Below are 23588 nucleotides of genomic sequence, written 5' to 3'. Positions count from 1 at the left end.
AATGTGCTGTTTGTATTGTATAGGTGCCTTCCAAGTGAGCCATATTGCTTGGGGGACATTGTGCTGGTGGCCATGTTCTATAGGTGACTTCCAAGTCAGCCATATTGCATGGGGGACATTGTGCTGGTTGCCATGTTCTATAGGTGACTTCCAAGTCAGCCATATTGCATTGGGGACATTGTGCTGGTTGCCATGTTGTATAGGTGACTTCCAAGTGAGCCATATTGCTTGGGGGACATTGTGCTGGTTGTGTTGTATAGGTGACTTCCAAGTCAGCCATATTGCATGGGGGACATTGTGCTGGTTGTCTTGTATAGGTGACTTCCAAGTCAGCCGTGTTGCATGGGGGACATTGTGCTGGTTGTATTGTATAGGTGACTTCCAAGTCAGCCATATTGCATGGGGGACATTGTGCTGGTGGCCATGTTGTAAAGGTGACTTCCAAGTCAGCCATATTGCATGGGGGACATTGTGCTGGTTGCCATCTTGTATAGGTGACTTCCAAGTCAGCCATATTGCATGGGGGACATTGTGCTGGTTGCCATGTTGTATAGGTGACTTACAAGTCAGCCATATTTCATGGGGGACATTGTGCTGGTTGCCATGTCCTATAGGTGACTTCCAAGTCAGCCATATTGCATGGGGGAAATTGTGCTGGTTGTCTTGTATAGGTGACTTTTAAGTCAGCCATATTGCTTGTGGGACATTGTGCTGGTTGCCATGTTCTATAGGTGACTTCCAAGTCAGCCATATTGCTTGGGGGACATTGTGCTGGTTGCCATGTTGTATAGGTGACTTTCAAGTCAGCCATATTGCTTGGGGGACATTGTGCTGGTTGCCATGTTGTATAGGTGACTTCCAATTCAGCAATATTGCATGGGGGACATTGTGCTGGTGACCATGTTCTATAGGTGACTTCCAAGTCAGCCATATTGCATCGGGGACATTGTGCTGGTTGTCTTGTATAGGTGACTTCCAAGTCAGCCATATTGCATGGGGGACATTGTGCTGGTTGTGTTGTATAGGTGACTTCCAAATCAGCCATATTGCATGGGGGACATTGTGCTGGTTGTATTGTATAGGTGACTTCCAAGTCAGCCATATTGCATGGGGGACATTGTGCTGGTTGTATTGTATAGGTGACTTCCAAGTCAGCCATATTGCATGGGGGACATTGTGCTGGTGGCCATGTCCTATAGGTGACTTCCAAGTCAGCCATATTGCATGGGGGACATTGTGCTGGTTGTCTTGTATAGGTGACTTCCAAGTCAGCCATATTGCTTGGGGGACATTGTGCTGGTTGTATTGTATAGGTGACTTCCAAGTCAGCCATATTGCATGGGGGACATTGTGCTGGTTGCCATGTTGTATAGGTGACTTCCAAGTCAGCCATATTGCATGGGGGACATTGTGCTGGTGGCCATGTTCTATAGGTGACTTCCAAGTCAGCCATATTGCATTTGGGACATTGTGCTGGTTGTCTTGTATAGGTGACTTCCAAGTCAGCCATATTGCATGGGGGACATTGTGCTGGTTGTGTTATATAGGTGACTTCCAAATCAGCCATATTGCATTGGGGACATTGTGCTGGTTGTATTGTATAGGTGACTTCCAAGTCAGCCATATTGCATGGGGGACATTGTGCATTTGTCTTGTATAGGTGACTTCCAAGTCAGCCATATTGCTTGGGGGACATTGTGCTGGTGGCCATGTTCTATAGGTGACTTCCAAGTCAGCCATATTGCATTTGGGACATTGTGCTGGTTGTCTTGTATAGGTGACTTCCAAGTCAGCCATATTGCATGGGGGACATTGTGCTGGTTGCCATGTTGTATAGGTGACTTCCAAGTCAGCCATATTGCTTGGGGGACATTGTGCTGGTTGCCATGTTCTATAGGTGACTTCCAAGTGAGCCATATTGCTTGGGGGACATTGTGCTGGTTGCAATGTTGAATAGGTGACTTCCAAGTCAGCCATATTGCATGGGGGACATTGTGCTGGTGGCCATGTTCTATAGGTGACTTCCAAGTCAGCCACATTGCATGGGGGACATTGTGCTGGTTTCTTGTATAGGTGACTTCGAAGTCAGCCATATTGCATGGGGGACATTGTGCTGGTTGCCATGTTGTATAGGTGACTTCCAAGTCAGCCATATTGCATGGGGGACATTGTGCTGGTTGCCATGTTGTATAGGTGACTTCCAAGTGAGCCATATTGCTTGGAGGACATTGTGCTGGTGGCCATGTTCTATAGGTGACTTCCAAGTCAGCCATATTGCATGGGGGACATTATGCTGGTTGTGTTGTATAGGTGACTTCCAAGTCAGCCATATTGCATGGGGGACATTGTGCTGGTTGTATTGTATAGGTGACTTCCAAGTCAGCCATATTGCATGGGGGACAATGTGCTGTTTGTATTGTATAGGTGCCTTCCAAGTGAGCCATATTGCTTGGGGGACATTGTGCTGGTGGCCATGTTCTATAGGTGACTTCCAAGTCAGCCATATTGCATGGGGGACATTGTGCTGGTTGCCATGTCCTATAGGTGACTTCCAAGTCAGCCATATTGCATTGGGGAAATTGTGCTGGTTGCCATGTTGTATAGGTGACTTCCAAGTGAGCCATATTGCTTGGGGGACATTGTGCTGGTTGTGTTGTATAGGTGACTTCCAAGTCAGCCATATTGCATGGGGGACATTGTGCTGGTTGTCTTGTATAGGTGACTTCCAAGTCAGCCGTGTTGCATGGGGGACATTGTGCTGGTTGTATTGTATAGGTGACTTCCAAGTCAGCCATATTGCATGGGGGACATTGTGCTGGTGGCCATGTTGTAAAGGTGACTTCCAAGTCAGCCATATTGCATGGGGGACATTGTGCTGGTTGCCATCTTGTATAGGTGACTTCCAAGTCAGCCATATTGCATGGGGGACATTGTGCTGGTTGCCATGTTGTATAGGTGACTTACAAGTCAGCCATATTTCATGGGGGACATTGTGCTGGTTGCCATGTCCTATAGGTGACTTCCAAGTCAGCCATATTGCATGGGGGAAATTGTGCTGGTTGTCTTGTATAGGTGACTTTTAAGTCAGCCATATTGCTTGTGGGACATTGTGCTGGTTGCCATGTTCTATAGGTGACTTCCAAGTCAGCCATATTGCTTGGGGGACATTGTGCTGGTTGCCATGTTGTATAGGTGACTTCCAAGTCAGCCATATTGCTTGGGGGACATTGTGCTGGTTGCCATGTTGTATAGGTGACTTCCAATTCAGCCATATTGCATGGGGGACATTGTGCTGGTGGCCATGTTCTATAGGTGACTTCCAAGTCAGCCATATTGCATGGGGGACATTGTGCTGGTTGTCTTGTATAGGTGACTTCCAAGTCAGCCATATTGCATGGGGGACATTGTGCTGGTTGTGTTGTATAGGTGACTTCCAAATCAGCCATATTGCATGGGGGACATTGTGCTGGTTGTATTGTATAGGTGACTTCCAAGTCAGCCATATTGCATGGGGGACATTGTGCTGGTTGTATTGTATAGGTGACTTCCAAGTCAGCCATATTGCATGGGGGACATTGTGCTGGTGGCCATGTCCTATAGGTGACTTCCAAGTCAGCCATATTGCATGGGGGACATTGTGCTGGTTGTCTTGTATAGGTGACTTCCAAGTCAGCCATATTGCTTGGGGGACATTGTGCTGGTTGTATTGTATAGGTGACTTCCAAGTCAGCCATATTGCATGGGGGACATTGTGCTGGTTGCCATGTTGTATAGGTGACTTCCAAGTCAGCCATATTGCATGGGGGACATTGTGCTGGTGGCCATGTTCTATAGGTGACTTCCAAGTCAGCCATATTGCATTTGGGACATTGTGCTGGTTGTCTTGTATAGGTGACTTCCAAGTCAGCCATATTGCATGGGGGACATTGTGCTGGTTGTGTTATATAGGTGACTTCCAAATCAGCCATATTGCATGGGGGACATTGTGCTGGTTGTATTGTATAGGTGACTTCCAAGTCAGCCATATTGCATGGGGGACATTGTGCATTTGTCTTGTATAGGTGACTTCCAAGTCAGCCATATTGCTTGGGGGACATTGTGCTGGTGGCCATGTTCTATAGGTGACTTCCAAGTCAGCCATATTGCATGGGGGACATTATGCTGGTTGTGTTGTATAGGTGACTTCCAAGTCAGCCATATTGCATGGGGGACATTGTGCTGGTGGCCATGTTCTATAGGTGACTTCCAAGTCAGCCATATTGCATGGGGGACATTGTGCTGGTTGCCATGTCCTATAGGTGACTTCCAAGTCAGCCATATTGCATTGGGGACATTGTGCTGGTTGCCATGTTGTATAGGTGACTTCCAAGTGAGCCATATTGCTTGGGGGACATTGTGCTGGTTGTGTTGTATAGGTGACTTTCAAGTCAGCCATATTGCATGGGGGACATTGTGCTGGTTGTCTTGTATAGGTGACTTCCAAGTCAGCCGTGTTGCATGGGGGACATTGTGCTGGTTGTATTGTATAGGTGACTTCCAAGTCAGCCATATTGCATGGGGAACATTGTGCTGGTGGCCATGTTGTAAAGGTGACTTCCAAGTCAGCCATATTGCATGGGGGACATTGTGCTGGTTGCCATCTTGTATAGGTGACTTCCAAGTCAGCCATATTGCATGGGGGACATTGTGCTGGTTGCCATGTTGTATAGGTGACTTACAAGTCAGCCATATTTCATGGGGGACATTGTGCTGGTTGCCATGTCCTATAGGTGACTTCCAAGTCAGCCATATTGCATGGGGGAAATTGTGCTGGTTGTCTTGTATAGGTGACTTTTAAGTCAGCCATATTGCTTGTGGGACATTGTGCTGGTTGCCATGTTCTATAGGTGACTTCCAAGTCAGCCATATTGCTTGGGGGACATTGTGCTGGTTGCCATGTTGTATAGGTGACTTCCAAGTCAGCCATATTGCTTGGGGGACATTGTGATGGTTGCCATGTTGTATAGGTGACTTCCAATTCAGCCATATTGCATGGGGGACATTGTGCTGGTGGCCATGTTCTATAGGTGACTTCCAAGTCAGCCATATTGCATGGGGGACATTGTGCTGGTTGTCTTGTATAGGTGACTTCCAAGTCAGCCATATTGCATGGGGGACATTGTGCTGGTTGTGTTGTATAGGTGACTTCCAAATCAGCCATATTGCATGGGGGACATTGTGCTGGTTGTATTGTATAGGTGACTTCCAAGTCAGCCATATTGCATGGGGGACATTGTGCTGGTTGTATTGTATAGGTGACTTCCAAGTCAGCCATATTGCATGGGGGACATTGTGCTGGTGGCCATGTCCTATAGGTGACTTCCAAGTCAGCCATATTGCATGGGGGACATTGTGCTGGTTGTCTTGTATAGGTGACTTCCAAGTCAGCCATATTGCTTGGGGGACATTGTGCCGGTTGTATTGTATAGGTGACTTCCAAGTCAGCCATATTGCATGGGGGACATTGTGCTGGTTGCCATGTTGTATAGGTGACTTCCAAGTCAGCCATATTGCATGGGGGACATTGTGCTGGTGGCCATGTTCTATAGGTGACTTCCAAGTCAGCCACATTGCATGGGGGACATTGTGCTGGTTTCTTGTATAGGTGACTTCCAAGTCAGCCATATTGCATGGGGGACATTGTGCTGGTTGCCATGTTGTATAGGTGACTTCCAAGTCAGCCATATTGCATGGGGGACATTGTGCTGGTTGCCATGTTGTATAGGTGACTTCCAAGTGAGCCATATTGCTTGGGGGACATTGTGCTGGTGGCCATGTTCTATAGGTGACTTCCAAGTCAGCCATATTGCATGGGGGACATTATGCTGGTTGTGTTGTATAGGTGACTTCCAAGTCAGCCATATTGCATGGGGGACATTGTGCTGGTTATTTTGTATAGGTGACTTCCAAGTCAGCCATATTGCATGGGGGACAATGTGCTGTTTGTATTGTATAGGTGCCTTCCAAGTGAGCCATATTGCTTGGGGGACATTGTGCTGGTGGCCATGTTCTATAGGTGACTTCCATGTCAGCCATATTGCATGGGGGACATTGTGCTGGTTGCCATGTTCTATAGGTGACTTCCAAGTCAGCCATATTGCATTGGGGACATTGTGCTGGTTGCCATGTTGTATAGGTGACTTCCAAGTGAGCCATATTGCTTGGGGGACATTGTGCTGGTTGTGTTGTATAGGTGACTTCCAAGTCAGCCATATTGCATGGGGGACATTGTGCTGGTTGTCTTGTATAGGTGACTTCCAAGTCAGCCGTGTTGCATGGGGGACATTGTGCTGGTTGTATTGTATAGGTGACTTCCAAGTCAGCCATATTGCATGGGGGACATTGTGCTGGTGGCCATGTTGTAAAGGTGACTTCCAAGTCAGCCATATTGCATGGGGGACATTGTGCTGGTTGCCATCTTGTATAGGTGACTTCCAAGTCAGCCATATTGCATGGGGGACATTGTGCTGGTTGCCATGTTGTATAGGTGACTTACAAGTCAGCCATATTTCATGGGGGACATTGTGCTGGTTGCCATGTCCTATAGGTGACTTCCAAGTCAGCCATATTGCATGGGGGAAATTGTGCTGGTTGTCTTGTATAGGTGACTTTTAAGTCAGCCATATTGCTTGTGGGACATTGTGCTGGTTGCCATGTTGTATAGGTGACTTCCAAGTCAGCCATATTGCTTGGGGGACATTGTGCTGGTTGCCATGTTGTATAGGTGACTTCCAATTCAGCAATATTGCATGGGGGACATTGTGCTGGTGACCATGTTCTATAGGTGACTTCCAAGTCAGCCATATTGCATCGGGGACATTGTGCTGGTTGTCTTGTATAGGTGACTTCCAAGTCAGCCATATTGCATGGGGGACATTGTGCTGGTTGTGTTGTATAGGTGACTTCCAAATCAGCCATATTGCATGGGGGACATTGTGCTGGTTGTATTGTATAGGTGACTTCCAAGTCAGCCATATTGCATGGGGGACATTGTGCTGGTTGTATTGTATAGGTGACTTCCAAGTCAGCCATATTGCATGGGGGACATTGTGCTGGTGGCCATGTCCTATAGGTGACTTCCAAGTCAGCCATATTGCATGGGGGACATTCTGCTGGTTGTCTTGTATAGGTGACTTCCAAGTCAGCCATATTGCTTGGGGGACATTGTGCTGGTTGTATTGTATAGGTGACTTCCAAGTCAGCCATATTGCATGGGGGACATTGTGCTGGTTGCCATGTTGTATAGGTGACTTCCAAGTCAGCCATATTGCATGGGGGACATTGTGCTGGTGGCCATGTTCTATAGGTGACTTCCAAGTCAGCCATATTGCATTTGGGACATTGTGCTGGTTGTCTTGTATAGGTGACTTCCAAGTCAGCCATTTTGCATGGGGGACATTGTGCTGGTTGTGTTATATAGGTGACTTCCAAATCAGCCATATTGCATTGGGGACATTGTGCTGGTTGTATTGTATAGGTGACTTCCAAGTCAGCCATATTGCATGGGGGACATTGTGCATTTGTCTTGTATAGGTGACTTCCAAGTCAGCCATATTGCTTGGGGGACATTGTGCTGGTGGCCATGTTCTATAGGTGACTTCCAAGTCAGCCATATTGCATTTGGGACATTGTGCTGGTTGTCTTGTATAGGTGACTTCCAAGTCAGCCATATTGCATGGGGGACATTGTGCTGGTTGCCATGTTGTATAGGTGACTTCCAAGTCAGCCATATTGCTTGGGGGACATTGTGCTGGTTGCCATGTTCTATAGGTGACTTCCAAGTGAGCCATATTGCTTGGGGGACATTGTGCTGGTTGCAATGTTGAATAGGTGACTTCCAAGTCAGCCATATTGCATGGGGGACATTGTGCTGGTGGCCATGTTCTATAGGTGACTTCCAAGTCAGCCACATTGCATGGGGGACATTGTGCTGGTTTCTTGTATAGGTGACTTCGAAGTCACCCATATTGCATGGGGGACATTGTGCTGGTTGCCATGTTGTATAGGTGACTTCCAAGTCAGCCATATTGCATGGGGGACATTGTGCTGGTTGCCATGTTGTATAGGTGACTTCCAAGTGAGCCATATTGCTTGGGGGACATTGTGCTGGTGGCCATGTTCTATAGGTGACTTCCAAGTCAGCCATATTGCATGGGGGACATTATGCTGGTTGTGTTGTATAGGTGACTTCCAAGTCAGCCATATTGCATGGGGGACATTGTGCTGGTTGTATTGTATAGGTGACTTCCAAGTCAGCCATATTGCATGGGGGACAATGTGCTGTTTGTATTGTATAGGTGCCTTCCAAGTGAGCCATATTGCTTGGGGGACATTGTGCTGGTGGCCATGTTCTATAGGTGACTTCCAAGTCAGCCATATTGCATGGGGGACATTGTGCTGGTTGCCATGTCCTATAGGTGACTTCCAAGTCAGCCATATTGCATTGGGGAAATTGTGCTGGTTGCCATGTTGTATAGGTGACTTCCAAGTGAGCCATATTGCTTGGGGGACATTGTGCTGGTTGTGTTGTATAGGTGACTTCCAAGTCAGCCATATTGCATGGGGGACATTGTGCTGGTTGTCTTGTATAGGTGACTTCCAAGTCAGCCGTGTTGCATGGGGGACATTGTGCTGGTTGTATTGTATAGGTGACTTCCAAGTCAGCCATATTGCATGGGGGACATTGTGCTGGTGGCCATGTTGTAAAGGTGACTTCCAAGTCAGCCATATTGCATGGGGGACATTGTGCTGGTTGCCATCTTGTATAGGTGACTTCCAAGTCAGCCATATTGCATGGGGGACATTGTGCTGGTTGCCATGTTGTATAGGTGACTTACAAGTCAGCCATATTTCATGGGGGACATTGTGCTGGTTGCCATGTCCTATAGGTGACTTCCAAGTCAGCCATATTGCATGGGGGAAATTGTGCTGGTTGTCTTGTATAGGTGACTTTTAAGTCAGCCATATTGCTTGTGGGACATTGTGCTGGTTGCCATGTTCTATAGGTGACTTCCAAGTCAGCCATATTGCTTGGGGGACATTGTGCTGGTTGCCATGTTGTATAGGTGACTTCCAAGTCAGCCATATTGCTTGGGGGACATTGTGCTGGTTGCCATGTTGTATAGGTGACTTCCAATTCAGCCATATTGCATGGGGGACATTGTGCTGGTGGCCATGTTCTATAGGTGACTTCCAAGTCAGCCATATTGCATGGGGGACATTGTGCTGGTTGTCTTGTATAGGTGACTTCCAAGTCAGCCATATTGCATGGGGGACATTGTGCTGGTTGTGTTGTATAGGTGACTTCCAAATCAGCCATATTGCATGGGGGACATTGTGCTGGTTGTATTGTATAGGTGACTTCCAAGTCAGCCATATTGCATGGGGGACATTGTGCTGGTTGTATTGTATAGGTGACTTCCAAGTCAGCCATATTGCATGGGGGACATTGTGCTGGTGGCCATGTCCTATAGGTGACTTCCAAGTCAGCCATATTGCATGGGGGACATTGTGCTGGTTGTCTTGTATAGGTGACTTCCAAGTCAGCCATATTGCTTGGGGGACATTGTGCTGGTTGTATTGTATAGGTGACTTCCAAGTCAGCCATATTGCATGGGGGACATTGTGCTGGTTGCCATGTTGTATAGGTGACTTCCAAGTCAGCCATATTGCATGGGGGACATTGTGCTGGTGGCCATGTTCTATAGGTGACTTCCAAGTCAGCCATATTGCATTTGGGACATTGTGCTGGTTGTCTTGTATAGGTGACTTCCAAGTCAGCCATATTGCATGGGGGACATTGTGCTGGTTGTGTTATATAGGTGACTTCCAAATCAGCCATATTGCATGGGGGACATTGTGCTGGTTGTATTGTATAGGTGACTTCCAAGTCAGCCATATTGCATGGGGGACATTGTGCATTTGTCTTGTATAGGTGACTTCCAAGTCAGCCATATTGCTTGGGGGACATTGTGCTGGTGGCCATGTTCTATAGGTGACTTCCAAGTCAGCCATATTGCATGGGGGACATTATGCTGGTTGTGTTGTATAGGTGACTTCCAAGTCAGCCATATTGCATGGGGGACATTGTGCTGGTGGCCATGTTCTATAGGTGACTTCCAAGTCAGCCATATTGCATGGGGGACATTGTGCTGGTTGCCATGTCCTATAGGTGACTTCCAAGTCAGCCATATTGCATTGGGGACATTGTGCTGGTTGCCATGTTGTATAGGTGACTTCCAAGTGAGCCATATTGCTTGGGGGACATTGTGCTGGTTGTGTTGTATAGGTGACTTCCAAGTCAGCCATATTGCATGGGGGACATTGTGCTGGTTGTCTTGTATAGGTGACTTCCAAGTCAGCCGTGTTGCATGGGGGACATTGTGCTGGTTGTATTGTATAGGTGACTTCCAAGTCAGCCATATTGCATGGGGAACATTGTGCTGGTGGCCATGTTGTAAAGGTGACTTCCAAGTCAGCCATATTGCATGGGGGACATTGTGCTGGTTGCCATCTTGTATAGGTGACTTCCAAGTCAGCCATATTGCATGGGGGACATTGTGCTGGTTGCCATGTTGTATAGGTGACTTACAAGTCAGCCATATTTCATGGGGGACATTGTGCTGGTTGCCATGTCCTATAGGTGACTTCCAAGTCAGCCATATTGCATGGGGGAAATTGTGCTGGTTGTCTTGTATAGGTGACTTTTAAGTCAGCCATATTGCTTGTGGGACATTGTGCTGGTTGCCATGTTCTATAGGTGACTTCCAAGTCAGCCATATTGCTTGGGGGACATTGTGCTGGTTGCCATGTTGTATAGGTGACTTCCAAGTCAGCCATATTGCTTGGGGGACATTGTGCTGGTTGCCATGTTGTATAGGTGACTTCCAATTCAGCCATATTGCATGGGGGACATTGTGCTGGTGGCCATGTTCTATAGGTGACTTCCAAGTCAGCCATATTGCATGGGGGACATTGTGCTGGTTGTCTTGTATAGGTGACTTCCAAGTCAGCCATATTGCATGGGGGACATTGTGCTGGTTGTGTTGTATAGGTGACTTCCAAATCAGCCATATTGCATGGGGGACATTGTGCTGGTTGTATTGTATAGGTGACTTCCAAGTCAGCCATATTGCATGGGGGACATTGTGCTGGTTGTATTGTATAGGTGACTTCCAAGTCAGCCATATTGCATGGGGGACATTGTGCTGGTGGCCATGTCCTATAGGTGACTTCCAAGTCAGCCATATTGCATGGGGGACATTGTGCTGGTTGTCTTGTATAGGTGACTTCCAAGTCAGCCATATTGCTTGGGGGACATTGTGCCGGTTGTATTGTATAGGTGACTTCCAAGTCAGCCATATTGCATGGGGGACATTGTGCTGGTTGCCATGTTGTATAGGTGACTTCCAAGTCAGCCATATTGCATGGGGGACATTGTGCTGGGGGCCATGTTCTATAGGTGACTTCCAAGTCAGCCATATTGCATGGGGGACATTGTGCTGGTTGTCTTGTATAGGTGACTTCCAAGTCAGCCATATTGCATGGGGGACATTGTGCTGGTTGTGTTGTATAGGTGACTTCCAAGTCAGCCATATTGCATGGGGGACATTGTGCTGGTTGTGTTATATAGGTGACTTCCAAATCAGCCATATTGCATGGGGGACATTGTGCTGGTTGTATTGTATAGGTGACTTCCAAGTCAGCCATATTGCATGGGGGACATTGTGCAGGTTGTCTTGTATAGGTGACTTCCAAGTCAGCCATATTGCTTGGGGGACATTGTGCTGGTTGCATTGTATAGGTGACTTCCAAGTCAGCCATATTGCATGGGGGACATTGTGCCGGTTGCCATGTTGTATAGGTGACTTCCAAGTCAGCCATATTGCATGGGGAAATTGTGCTGGTGGCCATGTTCTATAGGTGACTTCCAAGTCAGCCATATTGCATTTGGGACATTGTGCTGGTTGTATTGTATAGGTGACTTCCAAGTCAGCCATATTGCATGGGGGACATTGTGCTGGTTGTATTGTATAGGTGCCTTCCAAGTGAGCCATATTGCTTGGGGGACATTGTGCTGGTGGCCATGTTCTATAGGTGACTTCCAAGTCAGCCATATTGCATGGGGGACATTGTGCTGGTTGCCATGTCCTATAGGTGACTTCCAAGTCAGCCATATTGCATTGGGGACATTGTGCTGGTTGCCATGTTGTATAGGTGACTTCCAAGTGAGCCATATTGCTTGGGGGATATTGTGCTGGTTGTGTTGTATAGGTGACTTCCAAGTCAGCCATATTGCATGGGGGACATTGTGCTGGTTGTCTTGTATAGGTGACTTCCAAGTCAGCCGTGTTGCATGGGGGACATTGTGCTGGTTGTATTGTATAGGTGACTTCCAAGTCAGCCATATTGCATGGGGGACATTGTGCTGGTTGCCATGTTGTATAGGTGACTTCCAAGTCAGCCATATTGCATGGGGGACATTGTGCTGGTTGCCATGTTTTATAGGTGACTTACAAGTCAGCCATATTGCATGGGGGACATTGTGCTGGTTGCCATGTCCTATAGGTGACTTCCAAGTCAGCCATATTGCATGGGGGAAATTGTGCTGGTTGTCTTGTATAGGTGACTTTTAAGTCAGCCATATTGCTTGGGGGACATTGTGCTGGTTGCCATGTTCTATAGGTGACTTCCAAGTCAGCCATATTGCTTGGGGGACATTGTGCTGGTTGCCATGTTGTATAGGTGACTTCCAAGTCAGCCATATTGCTTGGGGGACATTGTGCTGGTTGCCATGTTGTATAGGTGACTTCCAATTCAGCCATATTGCATGGGGGACATTGTGCTGGTGGCCATGTTCTATAGGTGACTTCCAAGTCAGCCATATTGCATGGGGGACATTGTGCTGGTTGTCTTGTATAGGTGACTTCCAAGTCAGCCATATTGCATGGGGGACATTGTGCTGGTTGTGTTGTATAGGTGACTTCCAAATCAGCCATATTGCATGGGGGACATTGTACTGGTTGTATTGTATAGGTGACTTCCAAGTCAGCCATATTGCATGGGGGACATTGTGCTGGTTGTATTGTATAGGTGACTTCCAAGTCAGCCATATTGCATGGGGGACATTGTGCTGGTGGCCATGTCCTATAGGTGACTTCCAAGTCAGCCATATTGCATGGGGGACATTGTGCTGGTTGTCTTGTATAGGTGACTTCCAAGTCAGCCATATTGCTTGGGGGACATTGTGCTGGTTGTATTGTATAGGTGACTTCCAAGTCAGCCATATTGCATGGGGGACATTGTGCTGGTTGCCATGTTGTATAGGTGACTTCCAAGTCAGCCATATTGCATGGGGGACATTGTGCTGTTGGCCATGTTCTATAGGTGACTTCCAAGTCAGCCATATTGCATTTGGGACATTGTGCTGGTTGTCTTGTATAGGTGACTTCCAAGTCAGCCATATTGCATGGAGGACATTGTGCTGGTTGTGTTGTATAGGTGACTTCCATATCAGCCATATTGCATGGGGGACATTGTGCTGGTTGTATTGTATAGGTGACTTCCAAGTCAGCCATATTGCATGGGGGACATTGTGCAGGTTGTCTTGTATAGGTGACTTCCAAGTCAGCCATATTGCTTGGGGGACATTGTGCTGGTTGTATTGTATAGGTGACTTCCAAGTCAGCCATATTGCATGGGGGACATTGTGCTGGTTGCCATGTTGTATAGGTGACTTCCAAGTCAGCCATATTGCATGGGGGACATTGTGCTGGTGGCCATGTTCTATAGGTGACTTCCAAGTCAGCCATATTGCATTTGGGACATTGTGCTGGTTGTATTGTATAGGTGACTTCCAAGTCAGCCATATTGCATGGGGGACATTGTGCTGGTTGTATTGTATAGGTGACTTCCAAGTGAGCCATATTGCTTGGGGGACATTGTGCTGGTGGCCATGTTCTATAGGTGACTTCCAAGTCAGCCATATTGCATGGGGGACATTGTGCTGGTTGCCATGTCCTATAGGTGACTTCCAAGTCAGCCATATTGCATGGGGGACATTGTGCTGGTTGTCTTGTATAGGTGACTTCCAAGTCAGCCATATTGCTTGGGGGACATTGTGCTGGTTGCCATGTTCTATAGGTGACTTCCAAGTCAGCCATATTGCTTGGGGGACATTGTGCTGGTGGCCATGTTCTATAGGTGACTTCCAAGTCAACCATATTGCATGGGGGACATTGTGCTGGTTGTCTTGTATAGGTGACTTCCAAGTCAGCCATATTGCATGGGGGACATTGTGCTGGTTGTCTTGTATAGGTGACTTCCAAGTCAGCCATATTGCTTGGGGGACATTGTGCTGGTTGCCATGTTGTATAGGTGACTTCCAAGTCAGCCATATTGCATGGGGGACATTGTGCTGGTGGCCATGTTCTATAGGTGACTTCCAAGTCAGCCATATTGCATGGGGGACATTGTGCTGGTTGTCTTGTATAGGTGACTTCCAAGTCAGCCATATTGCATGGGGGACATTGTGCTGGTTGTGTTGTATAGGTGACTTCCAAATCAGCCATATTGCATGGGGGACATTGTGCTGGTTGTATTGTATAGGTGACTTCCAAGTCAGCCATATTGCATGGGGGACATTGTGCTGGTTGTATTGTATAGGTGACTTCCAAGTCAGCCATATTGCATGGGGGACATTGTTCTGGTGGCCATGTCCTATAGGTGACTTCCAAGTCAGCCATATTGCATGGGGGACATTGTGCTGGTTGTCTTGTATAGGTGACTTCCAAGTCAGCCATATTGCTTGGGGGACATTGTGCTGGTTGTATTGTATAGGTGACTTCCAAGTCAGCCATATTGCATGGGGGACATTGTGCTGGTTGCCATGTTGTATAGGTGACTTCCAAGTCAGCCATATTGCATGGGGGACATTGTGCTGGTGGCCATGTTCTATAGGTGACTTCCAAGTCAGCCATATTGCATTTGGGACATTGTGCTGGTTGTCTTGTATAGGTGATTTCCAAGTCAGCCATATTGCATGGGGGACATTGTGCTGGTTGTGTTGTATAGGTGACTTCCAAATCAGCCATATTGCATGGGGGACATTGTGCTGGTTGTATTGTATAGGTGACTTCCAAGTCAGCCATATTGCATGGGGGACATTGTGCTGGTTGTCTTGTATAGGTGACTTCCAAGTCAGCCATATTGCTTGGGGGACATTGTGCTGGTTATATTGTATAGGTGACTTCCAAGTCAGCCATATTGCATGGGGGACATTGTGCTGGTTGCCATGTTGTATAGGTGACTTCCAAGTCAGCCATATTGCATGGGGGACATTGTGCTGGTGGCCATGTTCTATAGGTGACTTCCAAGTCAGCCATATTGCATTTGGGACATTGTGCTGGTTGTATTGTATAGGTGACTTCCAAGTCATCCATATTGCATGGGGGACATTGTGCTGGTTGTATTGTATAGGTGACTTCCAAGTGAGCCATATTGCTTGGGGGACATTGTGCTGGTGGCCATGTTCTATAGGTGACTTCCAAGTCAGCCATATTGCATGGGGGACATTGTGCTGGTTGCCATGTCCTATAGGTGACTTCCAAGTCAGCCATATTGCATGGGGGACATTGTGCTGGTTGTCTTGTATAGTTGACTTCCAAGTCAGCCATATTGCTTGGGGGACATTGTGCTGGTTGCCATGTTCTATAGGTGACTTCCAAGTCAGCCATATTGCTTGGGGGACATTGTGCTGGTGGCCATGTTCTATAGGTGACTTCCAAGTCAGCCATATTGCTTGGGGGACATTGTGCTGGTTGCCATGTTGTATAGGTGACTTCCAAGTCAGCCATATTGCATGCGGGACACTGTGCTGGTGGCCATGTTCTATAGGTGACTTCCAAGTCAGCCATATTGCATGGGGGACATTGTGCTGGTTGCCATGTTGTATAGGTGACTTCCAAATCAGCCATATTGCATGGGGGACATTGTGCTGGTTGTATTGTATAGGTGACTTCCAAGTCAGCCATATTGCATGAGGGACATTGTGCTGGTTGTATTGTATAGGTGACTTCCAAGTCATCCATATTGCATGGGGGACATTGTGCTGGTGGCCATGTCCTATAGGTGACTTCCAAGTCAGCCATATTGCATGGGGGACATTGTGCTGGTTGTCTTGTATAGGTGACTTCCAAGTCAGCCATATTGCTTGGGGGACATTGTGCTGGTTGTATTGTATAGGTGACTTCCAAGTCAGCCATATTGCATGGGGGACATTGTGCTGGTTGCCATGTTGTATAGGTGACTTCCAAGTCAGCCATATTGCATGGGGGACATTGTGCTGGTGGCCATGTTCTATAGGTGACTTCCAAGTCAGCCATATTGCATTTGGGACATTGTGCTGGTGGCCATGTTCTATAGGTGACTTCCAAGTCAGCCATATTGCATGGGGGACATTGTGCTGGTTGTCTTGTATAGGTGACTTCCAAGTCAGCCATATTGCATGGGGGACATTGTGCTGGTTGTCTTGTATAGGTGACTTCCAAGTCAGCCATATTGCTTGGGGGACATTGTGCTGGTGGCCATGTTCTATAGGTGACTTCCAAGTCAGCCATATTGCATGGGGGACATTGTGCTGGTTGTCTTGTATAGGTGACTTCCAAGTCAGCCATATTGCATGGGGGACATTGTGCTGGTTGTGTTGTATAGGTGACTTCCAAATCAGCCATATTGCATGGGGGACATTGTGCTGGTTGTATTGTATAGGTGACTTCCAAGTCAGCCATATTGCATGGGGGACATTGTGCTGGTTGTATTGTATAGGTGACTTCCAAGTCAGCCATATTGCATGGGGGACATTGTGCTGGTGGCCATGTCCTATAGGTGACTTCCAAGTCAGCCATATTGCATGGGGGACATTGTGCTGGTTGTCTTGTATAGGTGACTTCCAAGTCAGCCATATTGCTTGGGGGACATTGTGCTGGTTGTATTGTATAGGTGACTTCCAAGTCAGCCATATTGCATGGGGGACATTGTGCTGGTTGCCATGTTGTATAGGTGACTTCCAAGTCAGCCATATTGCATGGGGGACATTGTGCTGGTGGCCATGTTCTATAGGTGACTTCCAAGTCAGCCATATTGCATTTGGGACATTGTGCTGGTTGTCTTGTATAGGTGATTTCCAAGTCAGCCATATTGCATGGGGGACATTGTGCTGGTTGTGTTGTATAGGTGACTTCCAAATCAGCCATATTGCATGGGGGACATTGTGCTGGTTGTATTGTATAGGTGACTTCCAAGTCAGCCATATTGCATGGGGGACATTGTGCTGGTTGTCTTGTATAGGTGACTTCCAAGTCAGCCATATTGCTTGGGGGACATTGTGCTGGTTATATTGTATAGGTGACTTCCAAGTCAGCCATATTGCATGGGGGACATTGTGCTGTTTGCCATGTTGTATAGGTGACTTCCAAGTCAGCCATATTGCATGGGGGACATTGTGCTGGTGGCCATGTTCTATAGGTGACTTCCAAGTCAGCCATATTGCATTTGGGACATTGTGCTGGTTGTATTGTATAGGTGACTTCCAAGTCAGGCATATTGCATGGGGGACATTGTGCTGGTTGTATTGTATAGGTGACTTCCAAGTGAGCCATATTGCTTGGGGGACATTGTGCTGGTGGCCATGTTCTATAGGTGACTTCCAAGTCAGCCATATTGCATGGGGGACATTGTGCTGGTTTGCCATGTCCTATAGGTGACTTCCAAGTCAGCCATATTGCATGGGGGACATTGTGCTGGTTGTCTTGTATAGTTGACTTCCAAGTCAGCCATATTGCTTGGGGGACATTGTGCTGGTTGCCATGTTCTATAGGTGACTTCCAAGTCAGCCATATTGCTTGTTGGACATTGTGCTGGTGGCCATGTTCTATAGGTGACTTCCAAGTCAGCCATATTGCTTGGGGGACATTGTGCTGGTTGCCATGTTGTATAGGTGACTTCCAAGTCAGCCATATTGCATGCGGGACATTGTGCTGGTTGCCATGTTGTATAAGTGACTTCCAAATCAGCCATATTGCATGGGGGACATTGTGCTGGTTGTATTGTATAGGTGACTTCCAAGTCAGCCATATTGCATGAGGGACATTGTGCTGGTTGTATTGTATAGGTGACTTCCAAGTCATCCATATTGCATGGGGGACATTGTGCTGGTGGCCATGTCCTATAGGTGACTTTCAAGTCAGCCATATTGCATGGGGGACATTGTGCTGGTTGTCTTGTATAGGTGACTTCCAAGTCAGCCATATTGCTTGGGGGACATTGTGCTGGTTGTATTGTATAGGTGACTTCCAAGTCAGCCATATTGCATGCGGGACATTGTGCTGGTTGCCATGTTGTATAGGTGACTTCCAAGTCAGCCATATTGCATGGGGGACATTGTGCTGGTGGCCATGTTCTATAGGTGACTTCCAAGTCAGCCATATTGCATTTGTGACATTGTGCTGGTTGTCTTGTATAGGTGATTTCCAAGTCAGCCATATTGCATGGGTGACATTGTGCTGGTTGTGTTGTATAGGTGACTTCCAAATCAGCCATATTGCATGGGGGACATTGTGCTGGTTGTATTGTATAGGTGACTTCCAAGTCAGCCATATTGCATGGGGGACATTGTGCTGGTTGTCTTGTATAGGTGACTTCTAAGTCAGCCATATTGCTTGGGGGACATTGTGCTGGTTATATTGTATAGGTGACTTCCAAGTCAGCCATATTGCATGGGGGACATTGTGCTGGTTGCCATGTTGTATAGGTGACTTTCAAGTCAGCCATATTGCATGGGGGACATTGTGCTGGTGGCCATGTTCTATAGGTGACTTACAAGTCAGCCATATTGCATTTGAGACATTGTGCTGGTTGTATTGTTTAGGTGACTTCCAAGTCAGCCATATTGCATGGGGGACATTGTGCTGGTTGTATTGTATAGGTGTCTTCCAAGTGAGCCATATTGCTTGGGGGACATTGTGCTGGTGGCCATGTTCTATAGGTGACTTCCAAGTCAGCCATATTGCATGGGGGACATTGTGCTGGTTGCCATGTCCTATAGGTGACTTCCAAGTCAGCCATATTGCATGGGGGACATTGTGCTGGTTGTCTTGTATAGGTGACTTCCAAGTCAGCCATATTGCTTGGGGGACATTGTGCTGGTTGCCATGTTCTATAGGTGACTTCCAAGTCAGCCATATTGCTTGGGGGACATTGTCCTGGTGGCCATGTTCTATAGGTGACTTCCAAGTCAGCCATATTGCTTGGGGGACATTGTGCTGGTTGCCATGTTGTATAGGTGACTTCCAAGTCAGCCATATTGCATGGGGGACATTGTGCTGGTGGCCATGTTCTATAGGTGACTTCCAAGTCAGCCATATTGCATTTGGGACATTGTGCTGGTGGCCATGTTCTATAGGTGACTTCCAAGTCAGCCATATTGCATGGGGGACATTGTGCTGGTTGTCTTGTATAGGTGACTTCCAAGTCAGCCATATTGCATGGGGGACATTGTGCTGGTTGTCTTGTATAGGTGACTTCCAAGTCAGCCATATTGCTTGGGGGACATTGTGCTGGTGGCCATGTTCTATAGGTGACTTCCAAGTCAGCCATATTGCATGGGGGACATTGTGCTGGTTGTCTTGTATAGGTGACTTCCAAGTCAGCCATATTGCATGGGGGACATTGTGCTGGTTGTGTTGTATAGGTGACTTCCAAATCAGCCATATTGCATGGGGGACATTGTGCTGGTTGTATTGTATAGGTGACTTCCAAGTCAGCCATATTGCATGGGGGACATTGTGCTGGTTGTATTGTATAGGTGACTTCCAAGTCAGCCATATTGCATGGGGGACATTGTGCTGGTGGCCATGTCCTATAGGTGACTTCCAAGTCAGCCATATTGCATGGGGGACATTGTGCTGGTTGTCTTGTATAGGTGACTTCCAAGTCAGCCATATTGCTTGGGGGACATTGTGCTGGTTGTATTGTATAGGTGACTTCCAAGTCAGCCATATTGCATGGGGGACATTGTGCTGGTTGCCATGTTGTATAGGTGACTTCCAAGTCAGCCATATTGCATGGGGGACATTGTGCTGGTGGCCATGTTCTATAGGTGACTTCCAAGTCAGCCATATTGCATTTGGGACATTGTGCTGGTTGTCTTGTATAGGTGATTTCCAAGTCAGCCATATTGCATGGGGGACATTGTGCTGGTTGTGTTGTATAGGTGACTTCCAAATCAGCCATATTGCATGGGGGACATTGTGCTGGTTGTATTGTATAGGTGACTTCCAAGTCAGCCATATTGCATGGGGGACATTGTGCTGGTTGTCTTGTATAGGTGACTTCCAAGTCAGCCATATTGCTTGGGGGACATTGTGCTGGTTATATTGTATAGGTGACTTCCAAGTCAGCCATATTGCATGGGGGACATTGTGCTGTTTGCCATGTTGTATAGGTGACTTCCAAGTCAGCCATATTGCATGGGGGACATTGTGCTGGTGGCCATGTTCTATAGGTGACTTCCAAGTCAGCCATATTGCATTTGGGACATTGTGCTGGTTGTATTGTATAGGTGACTTCCAAGTCAGCCATATTGCATGGGGGACATTGTGCTGGTTGTATTGTATAGGTGACTTCCAAGTGAGCCATATTGCTTGGGGGACATTGTGCTGGTGGCCATGTTCTATAGGTGACTTCCAAGTCAGCCATATTGCATGGGGGACATTGTGCTGGTTGCCATGTCCTATAGGTGACTTCCAAGTCAGCCATATTGCATGGGGGACATTGTGCTGGTTGTCTTGTATAGTTGACTTCCAAGTCAGCCATATTGCTTGGGGGACATTGTGCTGGTTGCCATGTTCTATAGGTGACTTCCAAGTCAGCCATATTGCTTGTTGGACATTGTGCTGGTGGCCATGTTCTATAGGTGACTTCCAAGTCAGCCATATTGCTTGGGGGACATTGTGCTGGTTGCCATGTTGTATAGGTGACTTCCAAGTCAGCCATATTGCATGCGGGACATTGTGCTGGTTGCCATGTTGTATAGGTGACTTCCAAATCAGCCATATTGCATGGGGGACATTGTGCTGGTTGTATTGTATAGGTGACTTCCAAGTCAGCCATATTGCATGAGGGACATTGTGCTGGTTGTATTGTATAGGTGACTTCCAAGTCATCCATATTGCATGGGGGACATTGTGCTGGTGGCCATGTCCTATAGGTGACTTTCAAGTCAGCCATATTGCATGGGGGACATTGTGCTGGTTGTCTTGTATAGGTGACTTCCAAGTCAGCCATATTGCTTGGGGGACATTGTGCTGGTTGTATTGTATAGGTGACTTCCAAGTCAGCCATATTGCATGGGGGACATTGTGCTGGTTGCCATGTTGTATAGGTGACTTCCAAGTCAGCCATATTGCATGGGGGACATTGTGCTGGTGGCCATGTTCTATAGGTGACTTCCAAGTCAGCCATATTGCATTTGTGACATTGTGCTGGTTGTCTTGTATAGGTGATTTCCAAGTCAGCCATATTGCATGGGTGACATTGTGCTGGTTGTGTTGTATAGGTGACTTCCAAATCAGCCATATTGCATGGGGGACATTGTGCTGGTTGTATTGTATAGGTGACTTCCAAGTCAGCCATATTGCATGGGGGACATTGTGCTGGTTGTCTTGTATAGGTGACTTCTAAGTCAGCCATATTGCTTGGGGGACATTGTGCTGGTTATATTGTATAGGTGACTTCCAAGTCAGCCATATTGCATGGGGGACATTGTGCTGGTTGCCATGTTGTATAGGTGACTTTCAAGTCAGCCATATTGCATGGGGGACATTGTGCTGGTGGCCATGTTCTATAGGTGACTTACAAGTCAGCCATATTGCATTTGAGACATTGTGCTGGTTGTATTGTTTAGGTGACTTCCAAGTCAGCCATATTGCATGGGGGACATTGTGCTGGTTGTATTGTATAGGTGTCTTCCAAGTGAGCCATATTGCTTGGGGGACATTGTGCTGGTGGCCATGTTCTATAGGTGACTTCCAAGTCAGCCATATTGCATGGGGGACATTGTGCTGGTTGCCATGTCCTATAGGTGACTTCCAAGTCAGCCATATTGCATGGGGGACATTGTGCTGGTTGTCTTGTATAGGTGACTTCCAAGTCAGCCATATTGCTTGGGGGACATTGTGCTGGTTGCCATGTTCTATAGGTGACTTCCAAGTCAGCCATATTGCTTGGGGGACATTGTGCTGGTGGCCATGTTCTATAGGTGACTTCCAAGTCAGCCATATTGCTTGGGGGACATTGTGCTGGTTGCCATGTTGTATAGGTGACTTCCAAGTCAGCCATATTGCATGGGGGACATTGTGCTGGTGGCCATGTTCTATAGGTGACTTCCAAGTCAGCCATATTGCATGGGGGACATTGTGCTGGTTGCCATGTTGTATAGGTGACTTCCAAGTCAGCCATATTGCATGGGGGACATTGTGCTGGTTGTATTGTATAGGTGACTTCCAAGTCAGCCATATTGCATGGGGGACATTGTGCTGGTTGCCATGTCCTATAGGTGACTTCCAAGTCAGCCATATTGCATGGGGGAAATTGTGCTGGTTGTCTTGTATAGGTGACTTCCAAGTCAGCCATATTGCTTGGGGGACATTGTGCTGGTTGCCATGTTCTATAGGTGACTTCCAAGTCAGCATATTGCATGGGGGACATTGTGCTGGTGGCCATGTTCTATAGGTGACTTCCAAGTCAGCCATATTGCATGGGGGACATTGTGCTGGTGGCCATGTTCTATAGGTGACTTCCAAGTCAGCCATATTGCTTGGGGGACATTGTGCTGGTTGTATTGTATAGGTGACTTCCAAGTCAGCCATATTGCATGGGGGACATTGTGCTGGTTGCCATGTTGTATAGGTGAATTCCAAGTGAGCCATATTGCTTGGGGGACATTGTGCTGGTTGTGTTGTATAAGGTGACTTCCAAGTCAGCCATATTGCATGGGGGACATTGTGCTGGTTGTCTTGTATAGGTGACTTCCAAGTCAGCCGTGTTGCATGGGGGACATTGTGCTGGTTGTCTTGTATAGGTGACTTCCAAGTCAGCCATATTGCTTGGGGGACATTGTGCTGGTTGCCATGTTCTGTAGGTGACTTCCAAGTCAGCCATATTGCTTGGGGGACATTGTGCTGGTGGCCATGTTCTATAGGTGACTTCCAAGTCAGCCATATTGCTTGGGGGACATTGTGCTGGTTACCATGTTGTATAGGTGACTTCCAAGTCAGCCATATTGCATGGGGGACATTGTGCTGGTGGCCATGTTCTATAGGTGACTTCCAAGTCAGCCATATTGCATTTGGGACATTGTGCTGGTTGTCTTGTATAGGTGACTTCCAAGTCAGCCATATTGCTTGGGGGACATTGTGCTGGTTGCCATGTCCTATAGGTGACTTCCAAGTCAGCCATATTGCATGGGGGACATTGTGCTGGTGGCCATGTTG

Source organism: Petromyzon marinus, unplaced genomic scaffold (assembly GCF_048934315.1).
Source record: "Petromyzon marinus isolate PM22_M1 ecotype Great Lakes invasive population unplaced genomic scaffold, UKy_Petmar_22M1.pri1.0 PM_G_Scaffold_1, whole genome shotgun sequence".
In the NCBI taxonomy this organism is placed as follows: Eukaryota; Metazoa; Chordata; class Hyperoartia; order Petromyzontiformes; family Petromyzontidae; genus Petromyzon; species Petromyzon marinus.
This window is presented reverse-complemented; position numbering follows the sequence as displayed.